At 37.7% G+C, this 25,491-nt stretch overlaps 1 long non-coding RNA gene across 3 annotated transcripts in view; it reads right to left on the bottom strand.

Annotated features, from left to right (window-relative positions):
• Nucleotides 1–6,484: 6,484 nt before the first annotated feature.
• LOC139082786 (uncharacterized) overlaps nt 6,485–25,491 on the bottom strand; it is a 78,537-nt gene continuing 59,530 nt past the window's right edge. Inside the window, exon 4 of one of the 3 annotated variants that reach the window (XR_011539020.1) lies at nt 6,485–9,096. This is a non-coding gene — a long non-coding RNA (uncharacterized lncRNA). Of the gene's footprint in view, nt 9,097–19,872; nt 20,142–21,104; nt 24,151–25,491 lie in introns of those variants that run through there. The other 2 variants (XR_011539018.1, XR_011539019.1) reach the window with 2 other exon arrangements.

Genomic DNA, 25,491 nt, shown 5'->3' with positions numbered 1-25,491 from the left:
AATATCTCCTTATGGTTAACTTGTGGTACCAGTTTCAGAGGTTATGCATGGCTCAGCAACATGGACTTCCACTCATCAAGGCTGACCTGGTCATGGTCAACACTCAGTGCCCAATCTGCCAGCAGCAGAGACCAACACTGGGCCCTCAATAAGGCACCAGGAGTGATCAGCCAGCTATGTAGTGGCAGATTGATTACATTGGATCATGTCTTTCATAGAATGGCAGTATTTTGTCCTTACTGGAATAGACACTTACTCTGGATATAAATTTGCCTTCCCTGCACACAATGTTTCTGCCAAAACTACCATTCATGGACTTGTAGACTGTCTAAACTACTGTCATAGTATTCCATGTAGAATTGTTTCAAATCAAGGAACTCACTTCACAGCAAAAGAAGTGTGGTAATTGCCCCAGGCTCAAAGCATTTATTGGTTTTATCATGTTCTCCACCATTCTGAAGGAGCTGGCTTGATAGAATGGAGGAATGGCCTTTTGAAGATTCAGTTATGGTGCCAGCTGGGTGGCAATACTTTTCAGGACTGGGGCAAGGTTCTCAGAAGTCTATATATGCTCTGAATCAGCAAAATATATTGTCCTGTTTCTCTGATAGCCAGGATTCACTGGTCCAGAAATTAAGGGGTGAAAATGGGAATGGCACCACTCATTAATACCCATCATGACCCACTAGCAAAATTTTTGCTTCCTGTTCCTGTGACTTTTTGCTTTGCTCGCCTCCAGGTTTTAGTTTCAGAGGGAGGGTTGCTTCCACTAGGAGACACAACAATGGTTCCATCGAATTGAAAGTTAACATTGCCGCCAGGCCACTTTGGGCTTCTCATGCCTCTGAATCAACAGGCAAGGAAGGGAGTTACTGTGCTGAGATGATTAATTCTGACTGCCAGGGGGAAATTGGACTACGACTCCACAATACAAGTAAGGAAGATTATATCTGGAACACAGGAGATCCCTTAGGTTGTGTTACCGCTAATAGTATCTCTTAGTACTAAGAGTAATAGATCTCTTAGTATTACCATTCCCTATGATTAAAGTCAATGGAAAATTACAAGAACCCAATCCAGGCAGGACTAGTGATGTCCCAGATCCTTCAGAAATGAATATTTGGGTCATCCCACCCAGTAAAGAACTACAGCCAGCTGAGGTGCTTGCTGAAGGCAAAGAGAACACAGATGGACAGTAAAATAAGATAGTTATAAATACCAGCTACAAACACTTGACGAGTTACAGAAAGGAAGACTGTAATCGCCATGAGTATTTCCTCCTTCTTTTGTTATGAATATGTTTGCTTGTCTATATACATATTTTAAGCAAACATCTTTGTTTTGTTTCTTTTATTCCTTTATCATGTAACATAAAATGTATTGATTTTTATCAGTATTTATTGTTAATTTTACATCATAGATTTCAAGTTATGGGATATCAAGAAAACAGTAAACATCATTCAAGGACTTTACCTCCTCTTCTAGGGAAGAGATTAGTGCATTTTCTGTTGTATGCAAGATAATTGTATCATATTAGGTGAAATTATGACCTTGTTATTGTTTTTATTTGGAGACTAAGTATGGTTTAAGGAGATGTGTATAAGTGTCAGGTTGACAGGGGTGGGTGGACTTGTGATGGTTAATTTTATGTGTTAACCAAGGGATGACCAGATAGCTGGTAAAACATTATTTCTGGGTGCATCTGTGATGGTGTTTCTGAAAGAGATTAGCATTTGAATCAGTAAAGAAAGTAAAGAAGATCTACTCTCATCAATGTGGGCTGGCATCATCTAATCCGTTGAGGGCCAGAATAGAAGAAAATGTGGAGAAAGTGTGAATTGTCCCTCTTTTTGAGCTGGAACACATATCTCCTCTTGCCCTTGGACATCAGAGCTCCTGGTTCTTTGGTTTTCAGTTCCAGGACTTACCAGAGGCCCCACCCATTCTCATGCCTTCAGACTTGGATCGAATTATGTTACCAGCTTGTTACCAAGCTTTCTTGGTTCTCCAGCTAACAGATGGCAAATCATGGTACTTCTTGGCTTTCATAACTGCATGAGTCAATTACTACAATAAATCTCCATATATATATTTACCTCCTATTGCTTCTGTTCCTCTTGGGAACCCTGACAAATACATATGGCTGGCTAACAAATTACCCCCAAAGCTTAGTGGTGTAAAATTACCATTTATTATACCTGCTGACTCTATGGATCAAGAATTCAGACAGGGCACAGCAGGGATGATTTGTCTGTGTTCTGAAATGTGTGAAGCCTCAAATAGAAGTCCTGAAGGCTGGATGCTAGAATTATCTGCAAATTTGTTGATACTGGCTATCCAATGGGAGACTCAGACCCTCTCTATATGGGTCTCTCCATGTGGTTTCTCCAGAAAAGCTACTTTGAGCTTCCTCACGGTGTAGATTCCCCAGAGTAGGCATGCCAAAGAGAGCAAGACAGGTGTAAGCCATATCCTTTTTATGAACTAACCTCAGAAGTCCCACAGCATCACTTCCACTAACTCTATTGGTTGAGCAGTCATAAAACTCCCACTAGGCTTAAAAGGAGGGAACATAGACACAATTCTTCATGGAAGGAGTGTCAAAGTTGCATTGTAAGAAGAGAAGGTGAAATGAGAAACATGGTTGCAGTCATTTAGGAAAATACAATCATCCATATTTTCTTGTGTAGGTTTTGTCAAGAATTTCCTTGTTCTCTGCCTCTTTATTGATAAACTCAGCTAGGTGTTCTTATGTTCAGTAATTCAAGGTCAGAGCCAGTAACGTGTAACGTTAGACACATGGTTAGACCTCAGACCTGTTCTAACAACTAAAACACATATATGTATATAACAATGGTGGGGGTAGTTGTGGTGTAACAAAAAATAAATAATACTTGGTTTTTGTCTCCAGTTCCTGACACAGATCTCCTAAATCCCTTGGAATTTCCTGAGTGATAAGAGCATCTTTTGTTATGTGTGATGACTCTTGGCAGGCCCCTAGACAGCTTCCGGATGGAGGCTGGTCACCAGAAGGACCAAACCTTGATAAGAAGACTTCTAGCCCAACTTTTAGCCCATCTTCCCAACCCCTGGGGAGGGGAGAGGGTTGAAGATTGAGTTAATAATCGATCATGTCTACATAATTAAACGTCTGTAAAAATCCCTGAATGATGGAATTGGAAGAGGTTCTGGGTTGGTGAACACATAGAGGTGCTGATAGGATGGCATGCTGGAAAAGGGCATGGCAGCTCCACACCCCTTCTCCCATACTTTGCTCTAAATCTCTTCCATTTGGCTGTTTCTCAGTTGTAGCTTTTATAATAAACCAGAATAGTAAGTAAAGTGCCTTCCTGAGTTCTGTGAGCCATTCTAGCAAACTATCAAACCTGAGGAGGGAGTCATGGAAACATCAATTTTTAACTAGTTGATCAGAAGTATAAGAGGCTTGACACTTGCAACTGGTGTCAGAAGCAGGAGTAGTCTTGTGGGACTGAGCCCTTAACCTATGAGGTCAGCACTAACTCTTGGTAGTTACTGTCAGAATTGAATTGAATTGTTGGACACCCAGTTGTTGTCTGGAGAATTGGTTGTTGGTGTTGAAGAGTTAGAAAAAACTGCAGAGTGTGTGTGTCTGTGTTTCTCTCTCTATATATATATGTCTCTCTATATATGTGTGTCTACATATTTTATATATATATATATATATATATATATATATATAATCATAGAAAATCTTATTTGAAAGAAATTTTAGAACTCATTTTCCAACATTCTTTATTTGCAATATCAACAATTGATATATATCCAGTCCTATTTAAGGAGCTTTATTTGGAGATCCCTAATTATTATAAAGGCATTTCTCAGCATGAACACATGTAGACCAGAGGTAGCTTCTAGAATTGGACGTGAGCCAAGTGATAGCTATGACATCCTCTTTAAGCAATTTATTTTAACAAGGTTAACATTTCCAGTTCTCTAATCTGTAGCTCCTCTGCTATGGTTACCCTTCTCCACTATCCCCTTTGGACTTGTGTCAGCTGGACCCAGATTAACCCATAATTTATCACAATGGTCCAGACATGGTATGACCAGAGCTTGCCATCTGATTGAACTTTAGTAAATAGGTTGAACAAATATTTTCTGATTGAATCCTTACAGCAATTTTTTGAGGTATGTATTACTATCTCTATTTTATAGACAAAAAGAGGGCATATTTAATCTTAGAGTTCTCTTAACTTTCTATAAAAACAAGATACCTCTCTCTAGGGCTAATTCTGCACCTGTCCTCCTCTTTTGTGACTGAGGAGTTGCTTATTCCTGATCTGTGAGGCATGAGGATTCTGCTGCCCTCTTGAGAATAAAGCATTTTCCTTGATTTGTCTAATGACACATAGGCATGGTTAGTGCAAAACTGTTAGAATGACCAATAGAACAACCTTTGAAATAAGAACAGTATGATATGATATTACCACCATGTTTAGGAGCACAATTTCATAGATAGGATATAAATCTTGGGATTGATTTAGATGAGGCTGTTTTTCAAAATGTGAGGCTCAAAATTAGAGAATAAGGTAATCATATGGCAAGAAAAAAAAGAAGAAAAGAAAGAAACTGCCTCTTTAGAACCAAAACAAAAGATCAAAACTGAAATTCCCAAAATTAGGCTCACCCATCCAGGCCAGATTCACTTGAAAGTCACAAACATTTAATTCATGCTGTGGGATGGAAATAGAGAAGATAGAAAGTTGCTGCTTTCCTTCTATGATCTTAACACTTAATGGTTTGATAAAATAAGTAAAACTATAACTGCAATACAAGGCAAAGTAAGATAAGTGCTGTAAGAGAGGCATAAGTAAAGCGCTGTGGGGAGTTGAAAGAAAGGTCAATGCCAAGCAATCACAGCATAGAAACGAGACTAACAAAACAATATGGAAAGAATTTTGCTAAGCTGAGAGCAGACATTTCTTCCAGCCTCTGGGGGAATTGCTCATTGGTAGGGCAGTCTTTAAGAGCAGTGTAATGCCAAACAGAAGCAAGGCCAATAATAAGTGAATTTGGTGGCGGAAACAGTTTTCTGCTCCTGGGCCTATAATTTAAAGTTATTATTGGGCCTTTGAGGCTAATCCCACTAGAACAAGTCTAGGGGCTCTGGGCAGAGGACAAGTAGAGAGGCGGTGAAGGACCAGCAGCAATTTCTGGTAAATAAATTCTGAAACTGGGTATTTAGGTAATCTCTTGAGAACCAAATTCCAACCATCAGAGGTATTTTATGACTGTAATATGTTAAATTTACTTATATGAGTAGCAGCACAGGTGTGTCTTAAACTATAAAAATTGAAAACAACTTCATAATAGTCATAAGAAGGTGGAAGAATGCCACTTTTTTCTCTTAAATAGTGAAAATGCACATAAGGTCTGGAAACCCTTAGAGTGTTGAATAAGACTTAAATAACAGCATCAACAAACTGGACTATGTCATTTTATTTATAAGCAGAGCTTAAATTTTCTGGTTAAATATTGTTTTCTTCTAAATTACCTGTATCTAGTTTAAGCAACTAATCTGACTTCTTAAGAAATATTTTATTCTATAGATCTTAGTTATTTAAATATTGTTTTGAATGAAGAGAGATTTAATTTTTATGAAACATAGGGTCTTTTAGTTATAAAGTTTTGATAAAGGCAGCCTCCATTTATTTTCTAAGTGAAGAAATAAACTAGTCCCTTCAAACTACTAATCATGTTAAGATTGATCCTTATTTTGTTTATCTAAGAAAGGATGAAAGCTTGGTCACTCCAGGCGTGTGAAATTGTCGACACATTTTTCAGCACCCCTACTAATTTATGGCTATTCACTGGGAACTGAAAAATACTCAGGTGGCTGACGGTAGACATCTCAATGATTTACTCACAACATCTGCCGTCTGACTACATAGGCTCCATTCAGCAGTCAGCTTCTTATACAACGGTGTTCTTCCTGAGTTCTCTCTTTTGTGCAAGTTGGTATTAATTGACACGCCCTCTCAGATTGGTATTGAAAAAGTCTGTCTTCCAAGAGAATTATCATGAATAAATTCACTTTTCTGAATCATATCATATTTAGCCAGGTAGTTAACAGAAAAATGGGGAAATGGAGAAAGAATAATTAAAGGGGAAAAACCCACAAATGTGAGGCTCAAAATTAGAGAATAAGGTAATCATATGGCAAGAAAAAAAAGAAGAAAAGAAAGAAACTGCCTCTTTAGAATCTACAAGAATAATTGAGGGAATCTTAAGCCTTAGGATTTCATATCCACTTATAATATCTTATAGTGTGCTTTTATTTTTTTAAGAAAGAAATCTTCCAGAATAAGTATCTGTAGACATAACCTTGAAGTTCTGATATTTGTGAGAGAGATGATTGCAGGGAACTGAATATAATTACTTTCTTTTCATTATCTCCAGGGAAAGTAAGAAGGTGCATGTGAGAACACGATGTAGACCAAACTCAGTGAGCTAATTATGGTTTAATAAAAGAAAAAAAATCTCAGATTCCCACCTATGGTAAGGATTAAAAATTAATAAAACCACAAATTATAAACATTGTAGCAATTAACCTATACTAAATACAATTAGTTCTCAATACATTTATGACCAACTATAAGCTTAACAATAAAATGGAACACAATAAAAAGGACCAGTTTCCAACTTTACATTAAAGAAAACTGTCTCTAAAACTTATGTCTGTTCACATACATGTGTGTTTCAGACACATTATGAGTTTTTCAAAGACATAGCATAACGAAATCAAAAGCAAGTTTAGAGCTGTTTAGAAGAAACAAAACTTTGATTGTTTTTGAGGTTACAGCAAACCATTTGGCACAGAATTAAACTGCTTAAGGAAGTGAAATACGAAGAGCTCATCTATAAATTTTTCCTTTGTATTATTATGTACTTGACACAAAGATGTGCTTGGGCTGGGAGAACGGCCTTCAATTCCACCGTGTGCCAACCTTGTAGCAGGACATAACAGTTTCCTTCTTTTCCCAAAAGAAAGTTCAGTACAGCATCAAGGTCAAGACCACCAATTCCAGAACCTGGGCTGAGATCCTAGCTCTGCAATTTAATTGCTGAGTGACATTGGGAAAATTATTTAACCTCTTGGTCCTAAGGTTCCTCATCTGAAAAATGGAAATAATTTGCTCACTTCATAGGTTTACTGTGCCTAATAACTAATGACTGAAATGACTAAATATATGTGAAGCCTTGGGACAGGGGCTTGCACATAATTAGTGCTACATAAGCATTAGCTATTACTGTCATCACTGTATCTGGCATTAGGGAAAAATGCACATCGTGCACATCATTGCATCATGTACACACATGTGCATCATTTCATCTCCTTCAAACATCTCCTTTTACCTCTCTTTCTGGGCTCTTCTCTTACAGCCTTCGTCTGAGTGCCCCCACCACCCTTTTGTCCTCTGTCCTCACCAGCCTCACTGGCTCTAGCCTTCTGTGTCCAGAAGTGCATCTTACACCAGTCACCTCTACCCATCACTCCATTTCTTACACAGAACAACTTAGCTTTGTCTCAGCTTCTCCAAACTTGGATCCTCTCACTTTCACTTAGTGTTGTCTTCACATACATGAAAGTATATTTACTGTATGTGAAGACCAGCATCAGTATCCTAAGACAGTGACCCAGGAATTATAAATAACATATTTTTTGATAACACAGGCAACATTTACTACCATTAATGTGATGTATGATTCATTTTTTTTAAATATCCTTTACCATACAGTAATGACAAAAAGTTGAATATATGAATACGTTAGCAAGTGTTTGTTTAGTGTAGTAATGTAGTGCAGAATCTGAAATCATCTTATTTACCTGTTCCAGCCTTGGTGCATAAAAGTCATGATTATTATCTTCAATTAAGTTCCATGTCCAGTATCAACAGGTAAAAATATACAAACAGGAGTTCTTTAATCAGGACTTTACAAAAACTAAAACAAGATTATGTGTATACATATATTTGTACAAACATTCAGAAAATAGTATTTGGTAGTGTTGTCATATAAACAGAGTGATAGATAATACAAACTAGAAAATATATAGTCATTCTCAAATGAATTTTCAGTCCTCCCCAATTCAGGAAATAATTAAAACTCAGAATACTTAGCCAGATGAATGCAAAGAAAACAATTTTGTTCATCATAACAGATTATATTTTTCCCTGCACTTTGTGGGGGGGGCGGGGATCTCAATGAAATGACTACTTGTTTCCCTCTGGAGAATTTAAAACCAGTTGAAAAAATCTTCATACATACTCCCCCTCCAACACACACAGAATCATTCTCAGTTAAGATTCATGAGTTTCCATCACTTGGATTTTTTCTGCTCTAGTAACCTTTGATTTACTTATACAGATCTGAGGTTTTCTGCTTCCAATCCAGTCTGAAAAATGCTTGTGCTAGTTTCTAGGACCAATTCTAGGACCAACATGTCTCTGTGTGGAGCTGTCTTGCATTTTCTTTTTCTGAAGATTTCTTCTACCTTTTGTGTATTTACTGAAATATTGTGGGCTAGAGGTAGGAAGAGGACATTATCTTGAAGAAAGAGAGTAGGAGATGGGGCTGGCCCGGTGGCATAGTGGTTGAGTTGGCACGCTCTGCTTTGCTGCCCTGGGTGTGCCAGTTTGGATCCCGGGCACAGACACACGCACCGCTTTTCAAGTCATGCTGTGAAAGGCGTACCACATATAAAACAGAGGAAGATAAATCTACAATAATTTACGTCATATTCAAACAACCTGCTTCTTTAGCTAGAGAGGTTTAACTATTTAACTTGTAGTCGAGGTCCCAGCTTGGCAGACAAAATTAACCATTATAGATGTGAGAAACCATAGCCTTCCTCAAAAGTATTATGTTGACGTCTACTAGGATTCAGTCTGCATGAAGGCAAGTGGGACTTCCTATGGAGCTCTGTGTCTTACTGGAAGGAAGACTCTGTCCCCAGCAAAAAGCACGAACATGAGCTGGTGTGGGTGGGTGAATTGCATTTGCTGCTCAGAATTTCCTCTGATCCAGTCTTCGTGGTGTATTCTTGATTGAAGGCTAGACATACGTGAGATAAAAGAAAAAAGAAAAATGCCTAAAAAGGTTTTTCACTTAACTTTCTGGGTAAAACTTAGAGCACAAAGTGATGGTATAAATCTCTGGTGTTTTCAGGAGTGATGGAATGTGGCAATGACAGTTCTGAGGTAGTGTACCTGCAGTCTAAGCACAGTTGGTGGGGACAACTATTGCTTCTGATGCCAATATCACCACAGCAGCCAGACAGGTGGAGCGGCGGAAACCGACATATGCTACATTGTTTATAAGCAAGAAATAAGGGGAGAGAGTGAGAGAGAAGAATGGAAGAGGAAAATAGAAAACGCTTTCTACACAACCAAAAGAAAATTCTATGAAAATGTCGCCACCGACAAAAAGAAAGAGATTCTAATCCTTTTAAAGGATTTTAGTAGTAGTTTCCTCTCACTACTACTTTCCCATCTTTGCAAGATTTTACGATAAGAGTTAAATCTGAGGGTCACCAAATAAGGAAAAAGAATGTATATTAGAAAATTTTTGATGGTGATTCAAAATATTTCAACCTGAAATCCTTTTTCTCCTTAAATTAGCATGTTCTCTTAAACTCACTCACAACTTTATAGCTACTTCTTAAAAAGGGGGAAAAAAAGCAAATAAAAAGATTGTTTTATTTTTCTTTATTTTCTCTCTTTCCAGACGTGAATTACTATTTTCAGGAGCTTTTTCCTGTGAGAGTCATGAATCATTCTGGTCTGCTTTGAAGGGGGGCTCCAGTGACATTCTTTGTGCCCTACCAATGATATTATAAATATTTGTTGTCACAACCAAATGTGCAACTAATTATGGCACATTAAAATATTTATGTAAGAAGTTAAAAATATTTATAAAATTGATAGGTTCAACATTCAGCACATAATAAAAGCTCTTTACAAACACATGTGTGGTGTTTACTAAAACCCTGAGCTAACATCTGTGCCCATTTTCCTTTATTTTATATGTGTATCAAAATAAACCACATAAAATGATTTTTAAGAGTCTGACTAACCTAAGCATCAACTCAATTTATAAAATCACAAAGTTCATAATATATTTTAATATTAATCATACAAAGAGAATAGTGTTGCATTTTATATACTGTCTAGAAAGTATACTAATGAGCAGCCTCCTACGTTTGTCCCTCTGTTAAACATAAGGTAACATCCCCAAAACTACCTTGTTCCCATTTTTAAGTTAATCCCAATCACCACCCAGAAGCAGGTGTTCTCCTTTGGCAACAAGAGTTGATTATTCTCTTGATTAAAGAGATGAATGGGAGAGGCTCATCCTATTTCTCTCACAGTATAACAAAGAAAATCGAGAATCCCACGACTTCGAACTTGCAATGTCCATAGACCAAGTTCAATACAAATAAATATTTATTGAGAAGCTTCTGCATGCTGAGGACAGTATTATATGATACAGGGGCATAAATATGAATACATTTAGTCCCTGCTTGCACAGAATTAGGTATTAAAATAACTCTCACATGAGGCAGAACCAGACAAGAAACAAAACAGAACCACCAAAGTCAAGTCAGGAGCTCTGATTATTAATACATTTATATTAATTTTAAATTTGATTCCTTGAGTAGCTTATGTTCCTTTTTCCTCTATTATTCCATTTTTTCTCATTCTTTTTTTCAAAGAAATTTAAAAGGCAATATCTAATTATCATCTCAACTGATAAAATGTTGGACAAGGACTTTAAAGAAATATGAAGAACTGAAAACTTGGCTCTATTATTGTGATATGTGTAATACACAGTGTTCTTTATTTTCTTAATAATATGATACTGATGAATTAAAAAGACAATGCTGATTGTTTCACATGTTCGTCTTCTAGATGAAAATGGCTACACATATAGCAGTAATTTTAAAGGCCAACACTTTTTTTAAGTGCCCAAGTGCTTTAAAACACACACACTACTAACAGTGATTATTCTGCATTGAATGTGCTCAGATACTCCATGAATTTTTTTAAATTTCCCCCTTTCAGAGTGCACTTATGCACATTGGACATGGTTTGTAGACACTTCTGGATCTCAAGGGATAAACACTACATGCAGAAAAAGCAGTCTTGTGTGGCTGTGGCATAGGATCCTTAATCATTTGTTTTCAGTTTACTCAAAGAAAAAAGATAATTTTGACAGTTCTTGATGAGAAAACAGATGATATAAGTTGAATTTATTGTATAATGTATGCAAAAATATAAGTATCATCCCAGATTTCCATTAAGCACAAATTTCTTTAGTAATATTTTGATATATAATATTGAGACAGGAACAAGCCTAATGAGATAAGGTCATCTGCATGGCCCGTGGCCTAACAAGAGAAAGCCCCTAATGAGATAAGGTCATCTGCATGGCCGGTGGCCTAACAAGAGAAAGCCCCTAACTAATCAGCAAGCTGGGAGAATCAGAGACCACTAAGATCCACATTCTGCAGCCTCAGGACTTTCCTGGGCCCTCGCATGCACCCTAGCAGCCAGGAGTTGTCTGAAGGTGACGGTAGCCCCAATAGTATAAGAAAAATCACACCCGGGGTGGAGAGCTAGCACGTTAGAGATACGTGCAATGCATGTGGCGGCATGTCGAACAACAGCGCAGGCGCAAAAAGAACCCCCAGCCCTATGTGCCATGACAAGGCACTCCTCCCCAGCCTTTGCCTAATAAAAAGCCCCACAATCCGGCTTGCTACTGAGCTGGTCACCCGCCCGTTTCCTTTCCACACTGGCCCCCTTGTGCCTCCCCTGTGCACGAGCTAATAAACTTTTACTTTTCTTTCCCTGTTTGTTGCTTTTCTTGATTTCTATCCTGCGGGACAACAGAAATTCAATGTGGTGGTAAAGATATTAATTTCAATTTGGGAGTCTGGTAATAGATAGAGTTTATTATTTACTTAATAAGCAGGAGAGCCGTGGTGTGGTGTGTTTGTGTATGTGTGAGCTTGTGTTGTGCTTAAAGGACTCTTTCCCTGTATCTAAGTTGGAGAATGCAAACATTCTTTTCATTTCCATCTATATAGTCTGGAAAAGTATATAGGTTGGATTGTGAAAATAGTGCTATCGTCATGAAGTTCTTGCCCTATTTACCCCACCCAATTTTTATGAAGATCTAATTTTTATAAGTATGCGAAAAATCAAAGAACTATGTACACTTACAAATGATATGCTCAAAACTTTGATGAATAACAGTTAAAATATATTTATCATTAAGTATCGTTATATAGCACACTACTCTAGAACTCATAAAATAGTATATTCAAAAGTTAGCAAAGGGGAAGCTGAAATTTTTAAAATCTCTGTTTTCACTGCAAATACATGTTTTTTCCAATCATATTTCAGGTGGATAATGAATAGCAACTTACACATAATAGCCTAGAATTGATATGAATAAGTTAACCAAGGATAGAGAGCAATTTATCTAAATGGGCTTACAGGGCTGCAGGTAAGGGGGAGAAGGAGCGGGGAAAGAGAGACCTTAAAGGTGGAAAAAACCAGAGACATGTTAACAGGGACATTTTGCATCCTTTCCTCCTGCAAACTTGCTATGTTCCCAATGACAATACCAGGAAGTAAAAAGAAACTGGAAGATTGCAGGAAAAAGTATGAGTTAAAAATATTTGAATTTACCAGAAAGGGTAGAGAAGTGCATTTCCATGTGACTCTGGCTCTGAATCCTATGACACTGACTTCCTAGTGAATCTCTGCTTTTGTCATCAGGTAGTTCATTGTGGTCTTTTCCCTGAACTCCTAAATCTGCAACATTGGTCATTTCATTTCCCTTCTATTTTGAGCATGTCATATATTCTTTCAATTATAATTCAAAAAGTATTAAATACTGAAAACTTACTACAAGTAAGGTACTAGGGATATGAGACAGACATAGTCCCTGCCCTGTGATTTGTGATTTTACAATTTGAAGTGGAAGGGGAAGAACACAGTTCTAAAATAGGGAATACCAAATGTAATAGATGGTCTTACAAAGAGAGCATAGAAACTTTGTTAGTGCTTAACAGAGCAGCCTGACTTAGTCTAATGCATCAAAGTAAGACTTTTCTAAGCCTTGATAATTAATCTGAATCCTGAATGAGAAGTACACGGTAATCAAATTACTCATGATGGGGAAGAGGGAGTGCTGTATCCAAAGAGTTGGAAGGGGAGAAAATGGTGTGCTCAACAAATTAAACAAAACTCAGAATGGCTGGAACACAGAGAGGGAGCAAATTGATATTATGAAATTAATAAGAAGAGTGATGGAGACAAGTAACGGAGGACATTGTAAGTTTTGCTAAGAACCCAGATGAAAGGCATCAGCAAGCAACCATCCCAGTACTTTAAGCTGGGGAATAATGTGATCAGATATGCATATTTAACAAATAATTCTGGAAGCAATATGAGACCCGAGTGGACTGGATAGGGTGAAGGTAGATTCAGTGAAACTAGTTAGGTGGCTAATATAGTAGTTTAAGAAGATGTTAGTGCCTTGGGCAAGGATTGTGATAGTGTGGATGCAAACAAGAGAATAGATACGAGATATATTGAGAAGCCAAATAGACGAGATCAGAAGAGGCAAGTCCAGGATTAGTTAGGTACAGGAATACTGAATTTGATGTGTCCGTGGAATGTCTAAATGAATATGTTTAGCGGGCAGTGGATAAATGGTCTGAAACTTAGGAGAGAGGTCTGGACCAGAGAGTCATTTGAGAGAAATGTTACAGTAATGGTAATTGAAGCGATTGGAGTGAATAAGATGTCGAAGAAGAGTGAGTAGAGGAAGAGAAAAGTGCATAAGACAGATCCATGATGGGCCCTGCTATATAAGGACTAACTATAAGAGGAAAAGCAAGGAAAGGAGAGTCGAAAAATGTAGGAGAAAAACCACAGTAGTAGTGTTGTGAAAGTCCAAGAAAGAGGCAGTTTATAGAAGAAAATAATAGTAAACAACAGTATAATATTGATGGGCAATAACGAACATTTTAGATGCTCCCCACTCTAATCAGTGCTACCCAAAGTTTTCATATCCTGGCACGTACTGCAAATGCTAATGTTAGTGTGGCTCAGTTTGGTGACAGAAGCCAGACCGGGTCAAGGAGGTTTCAGTGAGAGAGGCAGACGAGCTTGTTTCATTGCATTGTCACCCAGGAATTCAGCCTGAAGGAGCAATGTAAGTTTCTGTAGATTTCACCACCCTCTGACCAGTTCACTCTGTACTTTATTCCTCCTTGGTGAAGGGATGTCTTTCCAAGGCCCTAAATGGGAAAAGAAATCTATTCCTGTGGAATCCCCAGACAGATCTAATATACTTCCCTATTTTAATTGCCTCCTTCTCATCCTATTGGTGAGAGAAGGATTCTTTTCCCAGTTAAGGGGATGGCTGAACACATGACACACAGATAAGATTGACAGCAGTTTATTAGTGCCATATACTCAGCCTAGCAAAAGAGAAAAATCACACACCACACAGGGCCACATGGACGTTGCACCAGGGGCTGAGGGAGGAAGATGTAGTATCAAGAGTTTGGGGTGCCTCTTGTTTCCCACAGAAGAATATGGTTGGCTTGTTCACATAATTCCAGAAGCTGACAGGGAACTGAAGCCCACTACTCAGAGGTAAGTAGGAACTGCAGCTGGTCATCGTGATGCGGAGGTTGCTTGGCTAGCAAACCTGGTCCACAGGAACAGAGTGGGGAGGGGAGCTTGTGGTTAGGCCATTCAAGTCCCACTCAGTTCTCCCCAGATGTCAAGGCACACGTAATAGTGGGCCTTAATCTTATATACCCCACTCCCAGGAATGCCCAGAGAAGAAAATTGGCTACATGGATGTGAACACTGAATGTCTCTGAGTGTTCTGAACTCTGAACACTGAATATGGAACTCCCCATCTCTCTCTCACTCCTGTTTTCTACCCTAATCCCCAGGACTACTTTCCTACTTAGAACAGAAAGACTTAGACTCAATTGTTTCTTTTCCATAATATGGAAGAATGTTTTGAGCAGAGCCCTCCAGGCTTGGTTCTTGAAATACTAGAAGAGAAGAGGAAGCCTTTAGGAAATCCTCTCTGAAGATAGAAGCCTGGCTTAAAGGCTTTTTGTCTGATGGAAAATGTGGAGTGTCCGTCAGTCTCTGCCTAGAGGCAGACACTGGAGATTTTAGTAGGGCGAGGACTTGGAAGGCTTTTGGTGGGAATTAAAGTGCATTTGTTTAATATTTGTCAACCTTAGAATCTCTCCTCTATTATCTTAGAATCTCTGCTTAGAATTATTATCTTAGAATATTACATTATTTATTATCTTAGAATCTCCGCTCTATCCACAAGTTTTGAACACCTTGCATACAAGTACAATATATCCTTACTATCCACCAAAGAAAAAACACTTTTAAAAATTTTTCTACAGCCTCGGACTTTTCTCCCCACTGAATTATTTCTAGGACTTGTGCTTAAGTGACCATGTAGATGGCTGTGCTACCCTCAGAGCTGGGGATTATAGGAAAGGCAAAGAACTGAATGCTGGGGAGTGGTGGGGGGAAACAAAGGTGTGGGGATAAAGAATTCAGTTTGAGGTATATTGATTTTCCAGTGCTGTGAACCAAAGAAAAGGCCTAGTCTGGAGTTCAGAAAGGAGGTCAATCTTGGAGGAAAGGTTTGAAAGTCATCAGTTTATAGATAGTAGTAAAAACCATGTGGGTGAATGAGATTTCCCAGAAGAGCACATGGAACCCAGGATGAAGAGGTTACAAAATCTTCCCTGGGCTAGGGCCCAGACAGGGTGGCGTAGTGGTTAAGTTTGCTCACTTGGCTTTGGCAGCCCGGGGTTCACAGGTTCAGATACCAGGTGTGGACCTACACACTGCTCATCAAGCCATGTCGTGGCAGTGTCCCACATACAAAACATAGAGGAAGAGTGGCACAGATGTTAGCTCAGGGCCAATCTTCCTCACCAAAAATAAAGAAAAAATCTTCCCTGGGCTGGAAGAAGAAAACAAAAACTTTGAAATAAGCTTTCCTAACTGCAACTGTGCATATTCAGCATAATCAACTATTGTTTAAAACTAACCAGGTCTTTCTGTCCCTCCTTAGTATATGAGTGAGCTGTCTTTCACAGGAAGTCAAGGTCCAGACATCAACATTCAGCCTCACAAGGCCAAATGCAGGCTGAGGATGAAAACAAACCAGAAAAGTCCAGACAGCCTAAGAAAAAGAAATTCAATCTTCAAGGCCAAACATAGGCTTGGGAGAAGGTGCCAACTAACATGGCCACATGTTCCTCCTCCGCTACCTACAACCCCAGCACATGCTCTCCCTCCCCTACCTAAAAGGGAAGCATGTACTCTCCCTCCCCTACCTAAAACTCCAGATAAAACCCCCTACCTTGGTGAATCTGAGGTCTAACTCCCATCTCCTCTTCCAGCTGCCTTTGGATAATATGAAACCTCTTTCCTTGCCACAAGCCTGGTGTTTTAGTCTTTTTCTTTATTGGCCCTAGTCTGCGGAGGGTGAGTGAACCTGTGTTAGGCTTCAGTAATACAGATGTGAGAAGAGAAGGGGGACCCCCAGAACGTGAGAGGTAGGTTCCCCAACTCTGCAGCGCTGAGAGAGAATACACTGATATTCACTTTCCAGATTTACCAGAGTAATTCAGAGTGAATACTCCTGCCTCAGAAATCAAGTCATTTATATACACTTGCCCTTTCTATTTTGATGTTTCATCTCAGTCACCATCTGTCTGGAGTTTACCAAAGGAAACTTTCATTCTACTGTATGTGCCTCTGAACAAGTGTTAGAAAACATTCACAACCTCCTCCTTGGGCTTTGCTCTAGCTACACAATCCAAAACTCTCCAGCCTCTCACTCAACTCGGATCTCTACATTGATACTGCATCTTCAGTGACAGTGATGATATATTTTCAGAATATTCATTTAAAAAATATTCACACTTAGAACTGACGCCTAGTGTCCCAAGAATGTTTTTATCTCTCAGATATACATGAGGAATATCTATGATGCTTTTTCTGTGAGGAAGATTGTCCCTGAGCTAACATCTATGCCAATCTTCCTCTGCTTTACATATGGGACGCCGCCACAGCATGGCCTAATGAGGTCCCACCCAGGATCCAAACATGCTAACCCGGGGCTGCCAAAGTGGAGCACTTGAACTCAACCACTATGTCACCAGGCCGGCCCCTAATAATATCTATGAGGCTTTCTTTCTCAAATATTTTATGCTTTATTATCTAATAGGGGAAGCATAGCTTTTAATTACAAATTTAAAAATCATGGGATAAATATGTTCCCTCTCAGAGTCTTGAAAAATTTGCTCTGTGAATTGGAATACTAAAATAACATCTTCCAAATCTTTTTATCTGCTTCACATTTGTAAGATTTGCACAGAACTTCTAGCATAATGCATTTCTAGAATCCAATTTATAATAGCACTGCAGGAGTTCATTGATAGTCCCATATGACTCACGAGAAAAAGGAAACAAGAAATAGTGTCACCATGTGCTTTGTTTTGAACATGTTAACTAAACATTACAGGGGCAGATTAGGAAAGCAATCCCTTTATTGAGTAATTGCCCACTTAAATCCCTAAAGATCAGTTATTGTAACATGAACTGTAAGATTGCCACTAAGAGTCTTAAATGAGTCAATAAGAGGTCATGTTTATATACATTAAAAACACTTGAAAGAATAATATTAACATTGACTCTCGGGCGTGCCTACACTTGCCCAGTGAAAGGTATTTCTCTAGGAAATATGCTGCTTTCAACGTCAGTATTCTTCTAAATGTGCAGCAGATGTGACCACTGAAAATTCACTTTCAATATCTTTTGATTTAATAGTAATAAAGAGAAGCCAGTGTTAAGTTCATTGATGTGGAAGGAGGTCTTATTTAATGTCATGCTGTTGATATTGGCCATTCAATTCATAGATGGAGAAAGCCTCCAAAGTGGATAATTAACGGGCTATTCCAGCACTTCTGTTTTTAATCTGGCAAAGTAGTTATTAACAACAGAGGAGGTTTCTCACTATTCTTTTCAGTTAATTCTTAGCAGATAAACTGATACATGTAGTTGAATTTGCAAAATCACTACGTACTTCAGTAGTATAAAAGAATATGGATTCTTATTGTTTTTGGAAGATTCTAGATCATTAAGTATATTACGATCTCTAATAAAACTTGGTTTAAAAGTTTTCATGGCCTCAGAATACACTTGCACTATAAAATGAGGTAATGAAATGTGTCACATGAGTTAAGAGTTGTAAAAGTCAGAAGAGGAAACCTAAAAGAAAAATAAAACCCTCTACCTTAAAATTTAAAAATTAAAACCCTATGACTTTTCATTTTTGATGAACATCTAATCATGTATCCAAAAACTCAATGTGTTCTCTTAGACCCAGGTTAGTATGGCCTTTCCTTTTATTTATTTATTTTTGAAACAATGTTAGTAAAGAATTTTACTGTTTGAAATTATTTATCTGTTAGTGTATTTCTTTGTCATATTAAAAAATCTTAATCTCAGAGCTCTTTGGTTTATGACTATTACATTTTGGGAGTTATCCTCTGGGATTTAGGGCTTAAGATTAAAATCATAATTTTAGACCTAAGCTGAGAGTATATATATACTTTTACTGTGATTTCCAATCTGTTGGGGGAAAAAGTCTGTTGGAAAAAATATATATACCATTAACAAATAATAAGAAGTCATCATGCCTCTTAGAGTAACACTAGAAAGCCAAAGAGAACTTGTATTAATGACACCTAAGTTGAAGTTGATAAACTGCTGAAAATTTAACATTTAAGAACAGATTGTACCAAAGCATTTCCAAATTTTGAGTCCATGAGATTGAAGACATCTGAAAACTCCCTTATAAAACCAAATTGTAATTACATCAATCTCTAGCATTCAATTTCTTACAAAATCAGAGTCCTTGGGGCCAAAAAGAAGAGTTCAGTGCAACAACATTTGGGCTAATTCAAATTCTCTGCCCTGTGTCACCAGTGGAGACCTGGTCCTTGGGTATCTTCCTGGGATGTTGCAAGTAAGCAGAATTTGGGACTGTTGGTATAGATTAATTGCTACTAGAAAATTGAAAAATTCTTGGAAACTCCATTCCATGAACCAAAATCTAGAACTTTGAAGGTGGTTAGGATATGCAACAGGACTCAGAAAAGTTAACCAGATTTAGAGCCAGAATGGTGCCCCCACATCTAAGAACATCTCTAAGGACTTGCACTGAAGTAACTTACAGACTTATAGTTATGAAGATTTACACTCTTTACGGGTCACTCTTGCTGTCTCATTGAAATGATTCAGATCTCAAATTCATGATTATGACTGATTTGGCAACTCATCCCCTGGCATTTCCCAGATATCAGAGTCTAGTAGGGGTGAGATAAACCCAATAACCATCCCCAAAGGGTGCTTCCATTTTCCTCAAAACCTTGGAGACTAAATGTGATCTAGCATTTGCTTTGATTTTGGCAAACTGGTACAGGGACTACTGCTACCATAAAATCAGCTATTCCCTATAACGAAGAAAAAGGACCAAGGGGGTTAAAGAATCAACTTTAAAAGGCAGGTATGTTTTCTCCCTAGGAAGTTTCCCACTTGTAAACTGTGAAGTTTTACAGAAGGGCGAAGAGTGGAAACCTTCTCCAAGTGCAAGGCAATGAATTAAACAATAAGACCAAGTAAATATATATATTGATATGCTGAAAGAAAGGTGTAGAAAGAAATGAAAAATTGATACACTGGGAAAAACAGGAAAGAAGTTTTATTTTTAGGAACTTGAAAGAGAATGACATTATTTCATTGACAATGGGTAGGGGTAAAGAGGGCTCATCTTTGAAATTAATTAATCTTTAACAAGTATTTTCCAGGCTACATATTTAGATCCTTTTTATTATTTTTGAAAAATAATAGCAGGAGATATGTTGCACATATCTAGAAGCTCATCAAATTCTTCTTCTTGAAAACACAGAAGGACTTCATATTCTCACAGCTGGATTGGGTCCAGGTCTCTTGGTTCTGCTCAATGGAAGTGGGTGAAAATAACATATACATATTTCTTGACCTATCTCCAGAACATCTTTTTGATGCTCTTTAGGGATCATGATGTTAAATTATCAGCATCACAAGATGAAAAGAGATTGACTCCCTAGCTACTTAATTGAAGGTAAACTGTTAAAGAGAACCAATCTCAATACACATCAGACTGTGACAGAAGCAAGAAATAAATCCTTCGTTGTTCTGAGCTACTAAGATTTCATGTTTTATTTTTAATCATAGCATACCTTAGTCTATCCTGCTTAATTCATAAACTGGCATAATGTGAGGGCTACTGCTATAACAAAACCTAAAATATTTGTTATAGGTTTAGAGATCAGGTGATGGAAACAAGAAAACTGACAAGTGAAATTTAAGAAGATGATGATCCATGTTACGCAGAGGCAAATGTTTGGCAAAACTGTTGCATGCGATAACTTGAAAGGCAGACTATGTATCTATTCAGCTAGAAACTCTAGGAGATGTGGTTAGGGAAAAAAATCAAAGAATTGGTTTATTTTGAACATTATTGACTACTTTTAACAAGGTATCACCACCAAAGAGAGGAGCTCAGGAGTATATTAGCCATTTTGCAAACAGAAATAAAATAGAATGCAGAGTCCTAAAATTCTGCACCTTGTAAAGTTAGAAGAGCTAGCTGCTTATGGACTCCAAGCAGTTGGTGATGAGATTTTAATTGAATTGAACAACAAAGATCCAGTAAAATGTCTCAGATGAATAAAATAAATCAAGGCTAAAATCAGTAAATGTATGTATAGCCTTCCCACCCGTTATCCTAGATTGGTGATTCCAATTAAGTTAACAGAGAAACGAGTCAGTAAAACGTAATGAAATAAAGAGATTTGAGAACTATATCTGGAAAAGAACTTTGGGTACATGATTACTGGTGCATGCAAAGTTAGAATAAAACAAATCAGCAGTCTACTGGTTTCAAAGAATTTATTGCCAAAAGTCGCAAATTTGTGCTACAGAAGGCTTTGACTGCTTCAGACTTAAAACCAACAAATGAATAATAATAAGACCTTGAACCCTCCATTTTCTACCAGCATGAGGCAGACTTTGAAGGCTGTATAGTCTCAAAGGTATTCTCTCTAACACTCACTTCAGATGTAGCCAAGGAAAATAATGGACTAGTAGGAGTCTCCAAATGGGTGGATCAAGGGGCCATGGAGAAAACGGATAAAATAATTCCTTCTTGGGAGATGAATTAGAGCCTAATCCAGGTAACCCCGACCCCCACATGCTCAGGGTAGGGGACCTTCACAAAGTCTTCCCAGCGGATTTTCGGAATTGCAGTGGGCAAGTGTCCACTGTGTGTTTTCTGTTCTTCCCCTTTCTGAGTGGGAAATTTTGTTCTTTCTATGTTCCACTATTGGGCAGTGCGCGCACGCGCGTGCGCGCGCATGTGTGTGTGTGTCTGAAGGTAGCCAAAGAACTTGTTTCTTTAGTTCATAGGTTCCCAATAAAAAAGAAATCATAAGTGGACTATTGGACAGGACTGCACCTTAACAAAAAGCATAGCTCTTTGAACTTGCAGTCAGTCCACAGAACTTGGTGTTCCCCCTTTGGGGAGGAAATGAGAATGTATATTGTATGTGAAAAGGGACAAGTAAATTTTATATTTAATAATCAAGAGTAGACTGTGTTAGAAAATGGTTAAATATTCATCAAATCTGTTTCCTTTTCCTTGGCACACAGGAAAATTCTATTTGCAAGCCTTTTTTGCAGTTAACTTTCACATGAACAGTTCTGTCTAAGGGAAAGTGGGAGAAAATGACAAACACCACTTCCAGACCTGGCTGTTAATATCTCTTCTGAGAGTGTCATGGAGCTCTCTCTAGCTTTTCAGCTATGGTCTGAGATTGTGCATTCAAGATAGTGGTAGCACAAGATGCAAGCATCCTCTACTTCCAAAGTCCCCCTTGTGGGATAGCCACAAGAAATAAAATATCATTGGATATATGTGTTACAACACCTAGCATGCTATGACGTATATCATTGATCCATTCCCTGAGTTGCCACTATTTCCATTCAATCCACATCATCTCTCCATTCTAAGCTTACTCCACACAAACCACAGAGTGACTTTAAAAGTGTAATTGTATTGTTTCTCTATTTGTAAACATTCCATAAATTTTCACTCACTATGGCATCATCTTCAAATAAGTAACATAGAATGTAAGAATTCAAACTGCCTATTATCGCATCCTATATCTCAATTTTTTCTGGTGTCTCTGACTCACTCTCTAATTTCATTTCACTCTTTGGAAATTTCCTATTAATTTTGTAAGGTTTCTTGTGTGTGAAGACTTTCCAGTTGTCTCAGGGGTAGGGGATGGGGAGGTGCTTTTTCCTCCATTCTCTCATAGCACCTGGTGCAAATCTCTCTTATTTTATTATAAATATTTGCTTATATCTGTCTTTAATTATGTGTATCTCCTCAAAAACTCTAATTTTCCTTCATATTACTCTTTCACAGCATAGTTCATAACACATATTAATCACATCTTATATAAATAATAATATAATAAATGAAAAAGTACCAATAAAAATGTTATTCATGTAGGCCAGTTGATATAGTCAATTAATCGACAAAAGTAGATTTCAGTTGAAGAACATACTTAGGAAATTCCTTCTTTCATATATTTTCCTGTCATATTTTTATAACCTCTTCATAACATTTTTAACCTCTTTATATAACCTCTTTTATAACCTCTCCATAACCTCTTCATTCATTATTGTTGTGCTTCTCACCTAAAAACCGATTTAGCACAAAGCTTCTGTGTTGTATTTCATTATGTTCTTATACTTTCTTCATGGTAGTTTCATTAGCCATGTTTATCACAGCCTGAGAATCCATCACTCCGAAAGAAAAAATAGCAGTTATATCATCCTTCTCCCCCAGACACAATTAGAATGTGTTTTTAATGTAGCCTACTTATTAGTACAAAGCTAAATTGGTAGTCTAAATGCATTCAAAATCAAATCACTCATCATTAATTCTATAGAAGACCTTGGGCTTAGAATTATGAACCCATGTCTATTTTTGTCTTATTCTCATTGAAAATTAAAAATTGACTTCTGATTAAATTTTTAAATGCTTTGAGTTAAACTGTAAAAATTACCTTCTAACTCCTTGTCATTAATGCAACGAGATGAGATAAAACTGTTTATAAACTTGTACTTTGCCAGCAAATGATGTCTCTTAGACCCTTTCAAGAAAGAAATTTAAAACAAGCTTACTTAGTAACTTAGAAATGGATTTTATAATGAGGTATCATTCTTCATAAACCAGAAATGATTTTATGCTAACACTATGTTTATTTCCTTGACAATGTCAAAGAGACTTGCCATGAACATTTTATAATATGACTCAGTATCATAGGAGTGACAGCTGAAGTCAAAGTTTTCCTTCACATTTCTCTAATTTATTTAGGTTCCAAGATATTTTGCCATCAAAAACATTTAAAGATTTACTAGGATAAGTCAGCAAATACAAACTGTGAACCTATAATATAAAGCACAGTGCTAAAGGCTCACAGAAAACAAAGAGCAACAAAGCAGCACAATTCACAATCTAACTACCGTTCCGGGATTTTTCAGTTTACTTGGAGCAAAAGCAGCAAAACAAACTAATTCATTAGAGAAGCCAAATGAGTGATGACAAGAAAAAACTGTGTTTCCATAATGCTTTTAAGTATCTTTGCTTTTGTATGTATTGTATCATTTGATCTTCATTAAAACCATACAAGGTGGAAACTGTTATTATGCCCCTCCTCTCTTTTTACAGATCCATTCTTATTTGAGTTCTATATAGGAGGGCTTGTCCATTATCTTGGTGCAGGGAGAAATACCGAACTGTTCCGTTCTTTTAGCAATACTTGAGTGGGGAAGTTGGAGATAGGCTTTCCTTTCCATCCACTTAAGTGTCCAGGATCTACTTTCTGATTCTCTGGGGCTCATGACTATCCTGAAATGATACAAGGATTGTCTACATGAGGGTAAATCTAGTGAGGGCTGAGAAAAGTCCTGGGAAATAGAACAAGAATCGCCTAGGCTGAATAGTCATCAGGTGAAGTGCTGGCTGCAGGTGATGGGGGGTGCTCTCTCAACACTGTGGGAAGAGCTATGGTGTGGGCCCCAGCATGAGGGAGACATAGAGCTCACCAGTTGGCTACTACAGCCCTCACAAGACTCCCTGGTGCCTGCCATAGGCATATCTTCTCAAGTAGGCTTGGATGCCTACTCTGTTCCTGTCTACCTAATCCTTTGCTTCGTCCTAGAGCCCACCAACCACTCTCCCTGTGACCCACTCACTGTCTGTGTCCCTGTAACTCAGTTTTGCATCTCATATCCAATCCTACTTCCTTACTGCTAGATTCACCATCTCAAATCTGTACTACTGTATTAACCTTCTTCTAACTGGTATCTCTTCCCCACATCTCTCTCTACAAACTCCACATTGCCACACTTTCTAAAACACAAATCTGATGTTCATATTTTCTCAAAGGTGAGGCTTCGTAGCATGGAATTCTCCTTATCTGACAGTCTTCATCTCTTACTACCCAATGCTCCCCGAGGTGGTCTAAACACACAAGAAACTTAAAGCATTCTCTCCATGCAAAATGCTACTCTAAAGCATAATGTCTTTGCTCATGTTCCCACTGCATGGAGTGACCATTTCCCTCTTTTCCATATGGAAATAATCAAATATCCGCTCATTTACAAAATTCCACACTTCTCTAACAGGAAGAGTTTCTCTTTTTCTGTGATCTTATTTAAAGCACACTTTTTCTAGCTTTATCAAATTGCATTGAGATTTTTATTTGTGAATGTGTCTACCCCATTAGATGCTTATGTTCTCAAAGTCAGAACAAGCAAAAAACTGTAAGAGCTACAATTGTCCATTACAAAATAAATTTATTTTTCCACCTTCAGAGACTACTTACTCTTCATCAAACATACATGCTTCTTTCCTCATGATAGGCTTTTATTTTAAAATACTCTGGCTTGTTTTTAATATACTAAATTTCTAATTATCCTAAGATTCTGTTCAAATGTCATTGCTTTTATGAAAAAATTGCATGGGGAATGGCACAAATAGGGTTACTTCCTTTTTGAAATATATAATTTCTTATGCCTTGCTTTAGAAAATACTAACAATTTCCTCTTTTCTTCTTCCATAGTACTGTATATATCAACAAGAATACAAGAATATTGTTATCAAAGAGAAGAAGTATAATATAGTGGATAAGAACAGTGCTCTGGAGACAGACCTAAGTATAAATCATAACCCAAACCTGTGCTAACT

Source organism: Equus przewalskii, chromosome 4 (assembly GCF_037783145.1).
Source record: "Equus przewalskii isolate Varuska chromosome 4, EquPr2, whole genome shotgun sequence".
NCBI classification, from domain to species: Eukaryota; Metazoa; Chordata; class Mammalia; order Perissodactyla; family Equidae; genus Equus; species Equus przewalskii.
Note: the sequence above shows the minus strand (reverse complement) of the source record. Positions and strands in the feature narration are given on the sequence as shown.